General features: G+C 46.3%; 1 protein-coding gene across 1 annotated transcript in view; it reads left to right on the top strand.

The window, feature by feature from the left end:
* Positions 1-12610, top strand: part of LPCAT2 (lysophosphatidylcholine acyltransferase 2) — an 86998-nt gene continuing 74388 nt past the window's right edge. Inside the window, exon 1 of the mRNA XM_077288260.1 lies at positions 1-110. The gene's annotated coding sequence lies outside the window, so the exon portion shown is untranslated. The remainder of the gene's footprint in view (positions 111-12610) is intronic.

Here is a 12610-nt window from a genome sequence, read left to right as displayed (position 1 = left end):
CTTAATAGGAAGTAGAAGGCGGAGGAGGAAAGTAAGACCAGAAGAAGCTTTGTATGTACAGACAAATCCTCACTTGTGTTACATCCTTCCTTCCAAGACGTTATCTGTCTGTAAGTGCCGCAATGCGCGGATTTTATCATATGCGTATTATGTGTGTCTGTGTGTCAGTGTTATGCGTTCCCTGTATTATTAGCTTATCTGTATCTGCTCTGGGTGTGTCTGAGATTTCCTAATTTTAGGGGCTGTAACAAACACGTTACGTAAGTCGGTGAATGTCTGTGTGCCCTGCTCCTGTAGTGGACACAGCTTCCTCCAAGAATATATGTGTATCACATTGGGGACATAATTATGGTAAAATAATCAAATATTTTGTAAGCAGATGTAAATGGGAGGCAGATAGTGATGAGTGAGCGTGTTCAGATAAGGCATTATTCGAGTGTCTTCGGCGTGATCGAATACTACTTTCGAGCCCTTGCGGCTGCATGTCTCCCGGCTGGTCAACAGCCTTAACACGTGCAGGAATTGTCGACCAGCCGCGGGGACTCGAACATGCTCAGATAACCCCTTATCCCAGCACGCTCGCTCATCACTAGCCGCAGACCTTGTGTTCTCTGACTGACACAGATTTGATCCCAAAATTTTGGTCTTCACCACAGTTTAATTCTCATTGTCCAACCATTTCTGCTGCCTTATGCTTTCCATAACGTCAGATTTTGAGACTTTAGACCAGATCTGACATGATGGATTTTTTTCACTTGTTGTGAGGCGGACAGATGTGCACACGGTGTCACCCGAGGATTCCCTTTGACTCTCTCCATCTATACGGAGCATAGCTGGCCTCATTTGTGAAAACTGTCCAAAAGTAAAGCTGTCTTTATTGCCCATAGCAACCAATCAGAGCACAGCTTTCATTTTTTAAACAGCTCTGGTAAAATGAAAGCTGCTCCATGATTGGTTGCTATGGGAAACAAAAACAGTGGAGATGAGTGAAACGATGCACAGCACCTTGGCCGCGCGGCCTTGTCAGTATTCAATGGTCGCCGGAAGGGATCCCTGTGAACTGCCTCCCTTGCTCCTTTTCTGATTAGTAGGCCCGGCGTGATGACACTGCGCCAGCAAGTAGGAGGCGGTTCCCATGGCTCTCGTCTGGTGACCACCGAATACCGACGTGGCCCCTGGACCATGCATCTGCTTTATTTGCTAATCTCTGTAAGGGGGTGCACACAACGTCTTTTTCAGATGGAATCCACCTGGGGGAAAAATTTAAATAAATAAATAAAAATCAGAAAATGCGCAAAAAATAAACTTTTTTTTTTTGGCCAGGCTTGGTATAGTTGTATTGACTAGTGTGGCCTCTTATGGTCCACTTCACTTTTGCTTCCTTGGGACCGAACTGACATCCGGAGAAAGTCAGAGAGAAGCAGCTAGAAGGTAGTGAGAGTGAATCGCTGCTGATTGACTGCATGAGATATAGCAACGTCACCCGACCCCCCCGGGAAATCTGATACCGGTATACTGGAGGTGAGTACAGGCTGTTATTATTTTTAATGAGGGAGTATGGAAATTGAGAAGGCTTTGTTTGAAAACTGGAAAACCCTGTTAAAGGGGTTGTCCGTTCAAAACAGATAAGTGTGCAGTCACTCTGAGTTATGAATAGCACACAGTGCGGGGATTCGCTGGTTTCAGACCTGGGACTGGAGGGTATGTGTGAGTTAGGCTGGCGTTTTAAACGGCCGAGTGCAATGCGATAAAAAATCGCATTGCACTCGGACCAATGTTCAGCTATGGGGCAGCTCCCAGCAGCCGACTTTTTGTCGGCCGTTTTCTTCGGTCCGAGACAATCGCAGCATGCTTCGATTGTCTCGGACCGAGGAAAACTCTGGGCTCCCTCGCACCCATATAAGCCTATGGGTGCGAGTGAGACAGCGCACACCACTCGGATATCATCCGAGTGCTGTGCGTTATAAGCGGACCCCAGTAATGGAGGAGATGGAGAAATTAATTTCTCCGCCTCCTCCGCAGCTGTGCTCCGATCCTCCCTGTGCGAGAGAATCGGAGCACAGACGCATGACACTCGGCTCCTGCTCTGCTGCGAGCAGGAGCCGAGTGTCACTAGCATATCGCATCTCGCATCGGATGCAATATGCCAGTGTGACGCCGGCCTTATACTTAACACGGCCGGTGGGTGCAGCCTCGCTCTCCATATACTTGCATTGAGCGAGTCTGTGCATCTTCTAGTGACATGGATAGCCAGTTGGAAGGCGCTGCCTCGATCAATACAAGTCTTTGGATAGCGAGGCCGTGCCCACTGACCGGGGCATGTATAACTCATACATACGTTCCGGTCCGTGGGCGCAATGTATATCTCATACATACGCTCCGGTCCTGAGTCTGAAACTGGCGAATGCGTAAGCTCGTGGGATTCCTACGTCTCCAGTCACACAGAGGGACTGCAGACTTATCTGTTTTGACCAGACAACCCCTTTACTGTTTGATTCATGAGATCATAGGAGCTGGTCAACCGATTACCTGACCTCAAAATACTGTGACTAATAAAGTGATCGGCTGATCACATCGAATAACTGACTAATACAGTAAACACACAACGTTATTTGGGACCCAGTACTATATAGACAATGGATGTGTATACAGTCCTGAGGAAAGTAAATATATGGTTAGGCACACCCCATGAATCATTAGTTTATAGAACCATCTTTAACAGCAATAACTTGGAAGTAATCGGCATCTCCCATTGTTTTGGAGGAATCGTCCCCACCCTTCGTTACAACCTTGAAATTCATTGAGGTTTGTGGCCATTTGTTTGTGCACACCCCTCTTAATCTGGGGCTATCTGGTGACTTTGTCCATGACACAGATCGCATGGCTAAGGCCGGAGACACACTGGTGCGAGATACGGCCGAGTCTCGCTGGTTAAAAGCAAGCTGTGGCACCTGCATTCCGGAGCGGAGCGTGCAGCTGCATAGCAATACATGGAGCCGCACGCTCCGCTCCGGAGTGCAGGTACCACAGCTTGCTTTTAACCAGCGAGACTCGGCCGTATCTCGCACCAGTGTGTCTCCGGCCTAATAAGCACTATCTGCAAGTTGCAGAAAGTCACACCTAGTTGGGTGGATTTTTTGCAACTTGCTTGTCATAGTCGCAGTACACTAGAGATTACACTGTGATTTTTGGTTTCGAGACCTGTAGCTTCAGCTGTAGAAGGGTTATCTTACTGTGAGGTAAAACATGTTTTATCTCCCAGAAAGCAGCAGCTGTTATCCCCTGCTGTCCTGTCTGTATTCTCTTTTGCTCCCTCCCCTGCCCAGGAGCTGTGGTATAATACACAGCTCATGAATATGGAGGACTACATGGCAGCAGGTTTAATAGTCCTCTAGCGATAATCTTCTCTTTAATAAAGCAGTGATGTTATCAAAACTACAGCAAGCAGCCCAGTAAGTGACACATCGCTGGAATCAGGGTCTCTTTCTCTACATTATGCTCCTCCTAGATTAGATGGTGAAAGATTCCCTTTAGTTGCAAATGGTGCATTTTTTTGCACGTACAATACAGTTCGTGTGATATGAAATGTAGAAGTCGGACATTTGCACAGCATTTGGGAATTTTGCAATGTGTTAATTCTCACATGTGAATTGGGGAAGTTCTTCTTTTTTTTTTTTTTTTTTTTTTTTTTTAACTCTTGTATTTGTAAAAATGATGTAAGGCAAGTACCATACATTGCATAATCCTGGATGATTGCATGACGAGGAGCTGTCACTGTGGATTTACTGCAAATTGTACTACATCATCTGTACATGCAGCAATCTCTGAATGTATCTCGATTCACGCCGCGCTGCACTGACGTTTTTAGATTCTTTCGGTTTACCACTCTTTTTTTTTTTTAGTTTGTATACTTTTTTCTGTTTTACTTCCTTATTTTGGAAAATGAAATTTTTCAAATGAAAATTTGCAGCCTTATTTTTGACACTGTCATTTTCCTCCTTTGTCCCCTAAGCATTTACTGGAAATACTTTTTTTTCAGTGTTTTTAAATGTGTCCTAGTACTTTTTTTTTTTTTTTTTTTTTTTTTTTTCCTTGAGCATGCTGAAGTCACTCGGTTAGCACCCGAGCATGCTGAGATAACACCTTATCCAACCATGTTCGGTTGTCTACCTTTTTGGGAGATTTTTTTTTTTTTTTTTTAAATGCATGAATTTTGGGCTAACAATCATTTTTACAGATTACGGTAGTTTCATTAAATTTTTGCACAGTTTGCCATCTATAGCCTCTGTGTTGCACTATCTATTGCTGGCTGCAGAATGAGTTAACTGAGAATCCATCAGTGAGCCTCCTAGGATGGTCTGCCAAGGGAGTTTGTAATTCTATCATTTGTCCCTTCCTGAGCATCCTATCTGGCCTACCACCATAGACCACATCAATGTTTAATGTTCAGGGAAACAAAGATTTTGCAAAAGCAAAAAATGAAACCCAACTGCAAAAATTATTTTTAGTCCCAACTATATATGTATTTAAGTAAAAAAAAAAAAAGCCTCCGAACGTGAACAACCAGTTTAAATACCTATTACTAATCAAGGACCGTGTTTACCACCCTTTATCTGTTCTGTAGAGTGTTGGATGAGATTGGGCGTCAGAAAATCAATTAATGCTCTTTAAAACAATGAGGGTTCACAAAGGCACAGATCAATATTCAATGATTGATGCAAGTGTAACATGACGTGGGGCGCTAGCCGGGGGCGAGGTACTTGTCTCTTTCGTCCCGGCATGATGCTTGAAGGTGGTGGTCCGGGCTAGTTGTGAGGATGCTATGCCTGTGCAGGCCACATGTAACCAATGTTGCTGGTTGGCCAGGACCAGATGTTTGACAGTTTGACAAGGGAGATAATAAGTTTATTATAAATCTTTTCGCTGAACATTAATTTGGGTAGGATTACAGTGAATAGCAGGTACATATCTTCTCAAATGTTTCCTTGATAATAACTCACAGAAATTCAGTCCCTTTCTCTTCTCTCTCGCTACTTGTTCTCTGTCTTTACTACTTCACCACAACTCAACTCGACATTACAATTCAGCTAGCAAGAGTCCTTTATTCAAGCCTCGGTTCCACATCTTCTATCCCCTCTGGGGAACTTTGGTGCCAGTATGGCTGATACTTATCCTTTCTTCTACCGACGTTCTGGAACTCCTGCTGGTGCACTCTTAGTCTTGTGTACTCTGTCCTGTCTAAGCCCGTTATAAACTCTGGGGTATCCTCTCCCAAGACCAATCTCCGGTGAATCACTCTGTCACTCTTCCTCGTTTCTGCTCTGGATCGTGCTATCTCTCTCTCCCAGTCTCCTCTGGCTTCTAGGAACATACAAGGATGCAGCACTGCTCACATTGAACCTTATGTCCTTCCTCTATGCACTCCGGGTTCTATCTGCCTTCCTGACAGGAAGTCTATTGTCCCCTCTTCATCTTAAGGCCCCATCTCACTTAGCGACGCTAAAGCGATCCCGACAACGATACGACCTGTCAGGGATCGTTGCTGCGTCGCTATGTGGTCGCTGGTGAGATGTCAAACAGTGAGATCTTCCCAACGATCGCTGCTGCGATCTCACTGTTTGACATCTCACCAGCGACCTGTAGCGACCTGTACAACGATGTCACATGGGAGCTATTATGACGATTCAGTGTCTGAGTCGTCAACGAGGTCGTTGGTAAGGTGTCAAACACAGCGATGTGTGCTACCCAGTGGGACCTCAACGATCAAAAAAAGGTCCAGGCCATTCCGACACGACCAGCGATCTCACAGCAGGGGCCTGGTCGCTGCTACGTGTCACACATAGCGAGATCGCTACTGAGGTCGCTGATGCGTCACAAAACTTGTGACTCAGCAGCGATCTCGCTAGCGATCTCGCTTAGTGAGACGGGGGCTTTATCCCCACTCACTCTGGGCTAATCTCAACCATTAACTCTTGCTATTATGGCCAATGAACTCACTTCACCTTTCTGATGTCAGCGCGAGCGCCATGGAAAAATTTCCACCAGCGCTCACGCCGATGTCACATAAGTGAAGTGAGGTCATTAGCTGTGAACTCGTAGGACTTGTCAGATGAGAACTTTCTCACGCTTGCTGTGCTCTCAGACAGGGAATAGCAGTTCATAGGGAGACACTGAGCACAAGGTGCTCTGTGTCTACTGGATGACAGGCTGCTTATTGACGCCTCTCCCTTACTAACCTCGAGGCTTGTTGTCACTTGACAATACAATGGTGACATCAAACCCCCAAAACTATCACCCCCTTGCTAACGCTACAGGGCAAGTGGGAAGAGCAAGGCTAAGTGCCAGAACTAGAGATGCGCTTTTCTGGGGTGGCTGAGAGCTGATGTTTTTAGCCTGGGGGGGCAGTATCCATGGCCCCTTCCTAGGCTATTAATATCAGCCCGATGCTGTCTGGATAGCCTTTGCTGGTTATTAATTATAGGGAACCCCACGTCATTTTTTTTGGGGGGTCCCCCATTTTAATAGCCAGTAAAGGCTAAGTATACAGTTGTGAGCTGATATTAATAGCCTGGGAAGCTCCATGGGTATTACCCCCTTCCCAGGCTATCACCATCTGCCCCCCAGCCATCGGCTTTCCCTCTGCTGGATATAAAAATTGCACGGGAACCCACACCATTTTTTTTTCGAAAAATAATCTTTTACTAAATACATGTACAGTAAGCTACACACTGTATTAATTGTTCGTCACTGACATGTATATATCTACTTATCCTATGTGTATTTACTGTATGTATCATCTCTTCTATCCTGTCGGCTCCTGCTGTGACTTTACAGTACACGGCACATGAATTGCTGGCTTTTCTTGTATCTTTCTATCTATGCAATTTAAATACACATATATGTGTGTCACTGACATCTATATACCTATGCATCCTATGTGTGTATGTGTATGTAAAATATATATATATATATATATATATATATATATATATATATATATATATATATATATATATATATATACTCTATTCTATCCTGTCAGTGTGATTTTACTTTATGTGGCACATGAATTGCCGGCTTTTAATCTATGTTTTGACGAACATTTCCTTTGAATATGATGTGTAAATCACATAGAGCAATTCTCTATGTAAAAGCTCATGTTAAAATCGCATTGCAATCTGATAGCAATCGCACTGCATTCGGATGTAAATCGGATGCTAGGTGTGAAAAATCGGATTGTACTCGCATGACACCTGCATTACACTGGTGCGACTCACGGCAGGGAGACTCGGACCAATTTTTTCATATGTTTAGTGTGACTTCGGCCTAAAACTCCAGGAGTTTCTGTGATGGAATATGTACTGAGACTCTGGGAGAGAAAGCAGAAACTGAGCGACTTGGCTCATGAGAATGTGACCAAGGCCTAAATGAACGAGAAGGTTTGGGTGTAGGTTCCTATGTTGCAAAACAAATGACAGGCTGCAGGGGAGGGACCGTATACTTTATCTAATTGTTTAAATGATGGTAAGTGTGTTGTGACACTGGATGAACTTACAAAACGTCGAAAATTTTGTCACATCGATAGGCTGGAAACTCATCATGATGGGGAGACTTGTATTTTACCCGTCTACAGCATTCCTGAGGAGAGGGGCGACATGCGGAAGAGATTTAACATAGCAGGTCTGACTGTTAAGCAAGATAAGTGTCAGCCATGTTGGCGGTACGATACCTCAGACACCATGTAGGGGGTTGGGTGCTAAAACCTGAACAAGGGAAAGCAGAAGCCATCACGGACTGGCCTATCCCACAAACCCAGTGGCAGGTAATGTCTTCCCTTGGTACGGCCAATTATTATAGGAAGTTTGTTCCGAACTACAGTGCTCTGGCTAAGCCGTTAGCTGATCTGACCAGGAAGAAGCTTTCCCAAATTATTTCTTGACTTCTCAATGTGAGGAATCCTTTGGGGTCCTAAAGTCAGAATTGGTTAGTTCACCTATTCTTCATGCCCCAGATTTCACTCGCAGGTTTGTGGCACAGGCTAATACCAACACTTATGGGCTAGGTGCGGTCCTCAGCCAGGAGAACCAACAAGGTGAAGAGCACCAAATTCTCTATCTAAGCAGGAAACTCCTGCCCAGTGTGGTTGCTTTTGCCACCATTGAAAAGGAACATTTGGCAATTGTGTGAACTCTACAGAAACTGCAACCCTACCTCTATGAGCGCAACTCAAGTGATCACAGGTCATAACCCACTGAGTTGGCTCAACATAGTGGGGGATAATGGAAAATTGCTCAGATGGAGCCTGATTTTGCAGCAATATTAGTTTTCAATTCAACATAAGAAAGGAATTGATCATGGCAATGCAGAGAGTTTCTCGCCAAGGGGGGCCGGGACTGGATATGTGCTGTGGAGCTGACAAGTAAGTCAAACTCCCATGCACGTTCAGAAGGGTGGAGGCATGAAGGAAAATCAATAAGGGAAATCATAACAGCAGTAGAGTTACATTAAGCTCATTCCTGGATTCTGAGCTTAGAGGGGGGTTAACAAATGCTCTGTAATAGAAGGAATATTTCCCATTGTCTGTATATGAAGACACACATATTTGGAAGGGCACAACGTGGCTCGTCGTCCATTCACAGACAGCATCGTTTAAATGGACCATTCCAGGTCATCCTGGAAATACGAGCCTATGGTCCGGACTATAAAAAGCTGGGTTACACAAAGAGAAGGGTTCACATGTGAGGGCAGCCTAAGGGCTGATGCGATCCATAAATCATTTCTCCGTCCCTCAGGAAAGCAGACGATAACTGTAGATGGAAACGTTAAAGGTATTTCTGTTATTTCTCCCTTTTTATTTTATAACTGTTTTGCATATTTGTGTGTAGTTTTATTTGTACCTTTTTTATATATTTATTGTAAGTCCTGTATATTTTTAATTTAGACATTTAGGTACTTCTAAGGTGGCCTCCCCCTGTTTGCTGCGGGCTTCTATGAGCCCGCAGCCTTTCCGGCACATGCCAGCTGATTTGACCAGCTGACATGTGCCCCTAACAGCAGCGGGTGGAATCACGATCCACCCACAGCTGTTAACATGTTAAATGTCAATCTCTGACAGCGGCATTTTACATGATCATGCCGGAAGCTCGATTGTGTTAAATGCCGCTGTGTTAAATGCAAGATACCCCTTTGGTTGTCATTGCTGGATAGCTATAAGCACCACCCTGCAGTCGGCACTCATAGCAAGTGAGCATTTTGGCTACTTGGAGAAGGGCCGAAGCCTTGCTCTGTGTAGCACAGGCAATCGGATGATCGCAGATTCTAGTCTTTCATGGAGACTATTAAAGCAGGTAAAAAGTGTAAAAAATAAATCAATAAAAGCACCTATCTTGGTATTCCCGGGGAAAGGCCTGGCTATTCATTGCTTGCGTTAAGAAACACGTGATGGTGTCTCCGCAGCTACTCTACATGCATTTGCATATTGGGGCAGTGTTCTGGATCACTGCGTTGAGAAACACGTGATGGTGTCTCCGCGGTGTTGGATGTTTTGGTCTCCACGAGGTCAATCATCTGTACCTTCATAGCCTTTTTACTAGGCACTGCTCCTAGTAGCCAGTTTCCTACTCCACACTGATGAGGGGCAAAAACCCCGAAACAGCTGTCTGTGGATGGATACCATGCTTGGCATAGGTGGTTTTCCTTTACTGGATGTTTTCCTTTATCGGATGCTGCCCTTCCCGTGGTTGTTCCTTCCCGGGGAAAGGCCTGGCTATTCATTGCTTGCGTTGAGAAACACGTGATGGTGTCTCCGCAGCTACTCTACATTAAAAAATAGTAGTTAGGTAAACAGGCGGTGTAGCTTGCTTCATAGGTGGGGTACTCTGCTGAGTAGCACAAAATGCTATTAGGTACAAAACGATTTCCTGGGCTAGATCAGTTAAAAATTAGTAATTAGATCAACAGGCAATGTAGCTTGCTTCATGGGTGGGGTACGCTGCTGCTGAGTAGCACTAAATTCTACTAGGTCCAAAAGGATTTCCTGGGCCAGATGCTGCTACAATAGTACTTAGGTAAACAGGCGGTGAGTGGCTGGGCTACTCTGCTGACTAGCAGACACTGAAGCTTTGGAGCAGACCTCTGAATCCCAGGCCATAGTATGAGTAAACAACTCTGCAGACGACCCCACCCACCTGGAATTGACGATGGCAACGTCATGTAAAACTCAGCAAGGAGACTAAATCAAAGAGTCTCCATTTTTTCCCAAAATTCGGCTACAGACACCACTTAAGTGGCATCAATTTCGCCAGAGTTTTTTTAAAACGGTTGGTGAGGTGATTTTCAAAAATCATCAAGCTTTTAGTCTCCCTAAGATGACACAGGGGTAGAAAAGTCCTTGCGGATCCAGGATTTGTTCATCTTGATGAACGTTAGTCTGTCTACATTGTCACTGGACAGCCGCGTGCGCTTATCTGTCAGCACACCACCAGCAGCGCTTGTAGCGCCCCCACTGTCGCAGGGCCGAAGGGTACCCGGTACCGGGCCTCTGAGTCTCTGCTCTGGGGTTGTCACGGTGGCTAGACCCGGTCCGTGACCCTGCTGAGGGGCGCCCAATGAAAGGTGTGGATGGTGGTGGTCGTGCGGTGCAGTGCTGGTCACAGTAAATAACGAGGACACCAGGTTGCAGTCTCTTTACCTCTTTACTGAAGGTCTTGAGGTGTCCAATCCAGGGCACTGTTAACCGGGCTGTCTGAGACCGGCCGGTCCGAAGGCACATCAGGAGTCCCCTTTAACAGGTGGGAATCAGCGTCTACCTTCTAGCGCCTGTGTGTGTTGTAGTCCTTCCCTGCTGAGCACCCCGGGATGGTCCTCACAACTTATTCTGTCTGTCTCTGATCTTCGTTCTCTCCGTCCCCCAGATGATATGGCTAGGACGCACCCGTATGACGGGGTAGGCCTGGAGTTCTTCCAGGACTCTAGAGTCGCCCCTCTCCCACAGCTGCCTCCGTTGTCTGCTTAGGTGTTTAAGTGAGGCAGCCAACCTATAATTGGCTGCCCTGCCGTGGTTTGAAGTAGTACTTAAAGTCTCTTACTTTCTCAGCGTTCCGGCCACCGACTGTTTGCGCCTCACAAGGATGTTGCCTCGGTCTTACAGCACAACTCCTTCTGGTCCTATTGCCTCTTTGCTGTATTCCTGCTTTTCTCACTCAGCACAATAAACCTCGCTTCTTGTCCTTTCTTAGGAATCTGTCAGGATCCCATCCCTGACAGGTCCTCTCTCTAGCTCTTCCCAGTTACTTCTCACTGTCTTCCTGTCCAACCCCCAGTTTTACCAGAGTGTGAGGAGTGGCCTACTAGATAGAACCACCCCCCCTGGTGGCCGGAGTGTGAAGTGTAGTGTAAGTGTTACCTGGTCAGGTGAACTCCTTTAGTGCAATCAGACGCAACATCGCCCCCCCTTAGCGGCAGAGCGACGTTACTGCAACGACCAGGACTCTGGGGCGCTGCACGCTGAACACACGTTCAGAGAGAACGCTGGCTGCGGGGTACGACAAGATCTCCAAGGCGTGAGTGGGGAGCTCAGGCCATTTTTCAAGATTGGAAGCCCAAAATGAGCAAGGGTCCAGTTCCACAGTCATGGCATCGATGTTAACTTGGAGCTACTCTTGTACCATCCTCTCTAGGCGTTAACTGTGCGTCAGACTTCTTGTCTCCTGTGGCCTTGCAAAGACCACCAGATACGATGTTACTGTTACGGTTTGAGTGATGACTCGATAATCCCACGGTTGGCAAGTTAGAACTCAGAGATTCACTACGTGCACCACTGGTGTTTTGTGGAAAAGCAGATGTTAGATTCTGTAACAGTCTCTGCTGATACTCCTGCATGCGTGAATCCCTTTCTATGGCAGGAACTATTTCGCCAAATTTGCTTTTGTACCGGGGATCTAAGAGTGTGGCAACCCAGTAGTCGGCATTACTTCGGATTCTGACAATCCGAGGGTCATGTTGCAGGAAGTGCAGCAAGAAGATGTCTTGCGCATCCAGGAGGACCAAGTCCTTGTTGTCTTGGTGGTGGCGAGGTGAGAATCATGCTTCCATCGTCTGCCCTCTCCCCCCAACCTCGCGCAACAGAAATTTGATCAAGGTCTCCCTCATCTGATGAGTCTTCCATGCCCAGCGCCAGTTCGTCCTTCACTTCTTCCTCGCCTCCTGCACCTTCCTCAACAGTTTGGCTGCTACCATGCGCCCTCGGTAATCCCTCTCCCCCAGCCTCCAATGCCAGCCGCCTTGGTGCTGCCAACCTTCTTGACCTTGGAGATATGATCCCTTCCGCATACGACTCCTCCTGTTCCTCCTCCTCCTCCTCTTGTTCCACCACCTGACTCCGAACACTGTGTAAGGTGTGCTCCAGCATGTAAATCACCGGAATGGTCATGCTGATAATGGCATCGTCAGCACTAAACATCTTCGTTGCTATTTCAAAACTGTGCAGAAGGGTGCATAGGTCCCTGATCCGAGACCACTCCTGCAGCGTGATTTGCCCCACCTCTTGATCTCGTTGGCCCAGGCTATACGTCATAACGTATTGCACCAGGGCTCGTCGGTGCTGCCACAG

The sequence above is a fragment of the Ranitomeya variabilis genome, chromosome 2 (assembly GCF_051348905.1).
Source record: "Ranitomeya variabilis isolate aRanVar5 chromosome 2, aRanVar5.hap1, whole genome shotgun sequence".
NCBI lineage: Eukaryota > Metazoa > Chordata > Amphibia > Anura > Dendrobatidae > Ranitomeya > Ranitomeya variabilis.
The sequence above is the reverse complement of the archived record's forward strand: the minus strand, read 5'-3'. Positions and strand labels throughout refer to the sequence as shown.